Source organism: Chinchilla lanigera, unplaced genomic scaffold (genome assembly GCF_000276665.1).
Source record: "Chinchilla lanigera isolate Chin_1 unplaced genomic scaffold, ChiLan1.0 scaffold00017, whole genome shotgun sequence".
Lineage (NCBI taxonomy): Eukaryota > Metazoa > Chordata > Mammalia > Rodentia > Chinchillidae > Chinchilla > Chinchilla lanigera.
Window position 1 is genome coordinate 20,996,334 of NW_004955418.1, and position 2,364 is coordinate 20,998,697.

The window sequence follows — 2,364 nt, forward strand, 5'->3', positions numbered from 1 at the left end:
AGGCGGGTGCAGCTCTCACACCCATATTCAAACTCTAATAGCCTGCCCCAGGGCTGCAGGAGGCTTTGGGGGAACACACAGACATAAACCATAACAGTCACATTTTATAAAAACTGGTATTTTAACTGCTTCAGAAAGACAGTTATAAGTGAAATTAGCACTTCTCAAGCCGTGGATGTGTGGTGGTGAATAACGTGGGCCTCGACCTTGGGTCATGCAAAGGCAGCAGAAGCCAGTTCTGGCTATCATTCCTTAGCAGCACAAAATGTCAATAAAATGAAAAAATGGAACAGCTCAGTGTTTTTAATAAAGGTAGGTTTGACTGTGTGTGCCCTGTGGAAGGATCTCAGGAAATCCCAGGGTCTTCACGCACCCTTCGAGAACAACTCCAGTAAGTAATCAATAAATGCTGGTGTGATGATGAGAATAATCACATTCAAGCCTCTTGTCCTCAAATCACATCGAGATAAAAGGAGATGTCCTGTGTTTCTATTCTCAGTGTCTTCCACAATGAAGATCCTGTCATCTTCCTGGTAATCAAAGCTCAAAGACTAACTTCATAAATGCAACATCAACTTTCCTATATAACCCACCTAAACATTTTTCTTCTCAATACACATATATTCTATTTCCATGCTATGTGCACTTGGCAAAGAACCAATTTTATTTTCTTTTTCTTCCCAGCATTTCAGTCTAGGCACTGTGGCCTCTGCAGGGAAACTCTCTTCTGCAATGTTATGGTTTAGGTCTAAAATGGTGCTCAAAGTGTCATGCATTTGGAAGGGGACTGGATTATAGGACATTAAGCTGCCCTGCCCTGCACATGTGGGTGTGACCAAAGGCTACAGCTTCCTCCTCATCTCTCCCGTGACTTGCTGCTTTCTGACTGCTCTGCTGTGGGCAGCTTTCCCTCCACTATGCCCCTCCGCCATGCCCGCCTGCCTGGGAACCAGTGCAATAAGGACTAAATGCATGGGTCAAAATAAACCACCCCCCTTACATTACTGGTGCCAGGCATTTTGTTCCAGTGATGAGAAAAGTGACCAAGATAGGCAATGAAAGCCTGGACAGGTCCAGTTCAAGTTGAGGAATGGACCAGCAGGGACAGACAGGTTTGTATAGCGAGATAACTAAAGCAACATCACCCAGTTTCTACCAGTGGGATGTGTAAATCAAGCCAGCATTGAAAACTTCACTATAATGGACCAGAAAACCAGAGAAATACTAAAAACCTATTCCTTACTGTGGGAAGGTTTGAAGGTTTGCTAGGAACTTTTGTTCAGGTGATTGTTTATATAGTCTAAATGAATCTAAATGTGTCTAGCATCTAAACTGTTACATGCCTTTTCATATTTTGATATTAAAATATATTCTTAACCCAGGTTTACTGAGTACCTGCTATACTCCATTTTGTCTCAGTCCTATAGATACAATAAGGAACAATAAAACCTCAACACACACACAGCTCTCACATTTTTGCGAGAAAATATAGCCAGTAAATAAGCAGACTTATAAAGAACAGAAAGGATCGGGTCAGAACCACAGGCAGGGGCCTGATCCTCACAGATGCTGAAGGGAATCTCACCTGACAGGACACTACAGTGGTTCTTGCTTGAGATAAAAGCTATCTGTCTAGGAAATGAGATAATAATATCAAAGATGTAGACAAAAAGACAACAGGTTAGGAATCACCTGTTGGGGTGGGTTCAAATTCAAATCCTTCTTTTTGAATCTTAAAAGCAAATAGAAAGTGAAGATTCATTACCATGAGTACCCACCAAGATCCGGACCAGGCACTTGAATTGATTTTGTTTCATTTAGCACAACTTAGATTAGTTACTTCTAGTTTCTAAATCTCAGATACAGCGAGTAACAATTAACACGTGTTGCACCTATACTATGGGTTCTCTGGAAGGTAAATAAAATTAATATGTAAAAGATTTTTGATGGCTGAATATCCATTTACAGGCATTCTCACTACAGGAAACATGCTTCTTTTCCATGCTGTAAGTTTGTATGATGTTCATTGTCCCTGGTGTAGGATACTGCACTTCAGATGTAAAAAAGACCACTCTTGGAGGATCTCTTATGATTGTTGCCAAAGGTAGACATTCCACAAAGCCAGGCATGCCAGTGTAAGCAACAATAAAGCCTGTGATTTAGATATGTTTTCCAAGTTCTACTCATTTCTATTTTTCTTTTAGTTTTTTTTCCATTTTTATTAGTGCATATTAATTGTATGCAATATTGCATTTCACTCTGACATTTTCATAGTTGTACTATGTAACATATTTCGTTCACATCCCCACCCTCCTTTTCTTTTTTTTTTTTTTTTTTTTTTTTTTAAGAATTGAACTGATAACT

General features: G+C 39.8%; 1 protein-coding gene across 1 annotated transcript in view; it reads right to left on the bottom strand.

Annotated features, from left to right (window-relative positions):
* Positions 1-2,364, bottom strand: part of Adgrv1 (adhesion G protein-coupled receptor V1) — a gene marked incomplete in the record, with an annotated part of 436,569 nt that overhangs the window by 393,011 nt on the left and 41,194 nt on the right.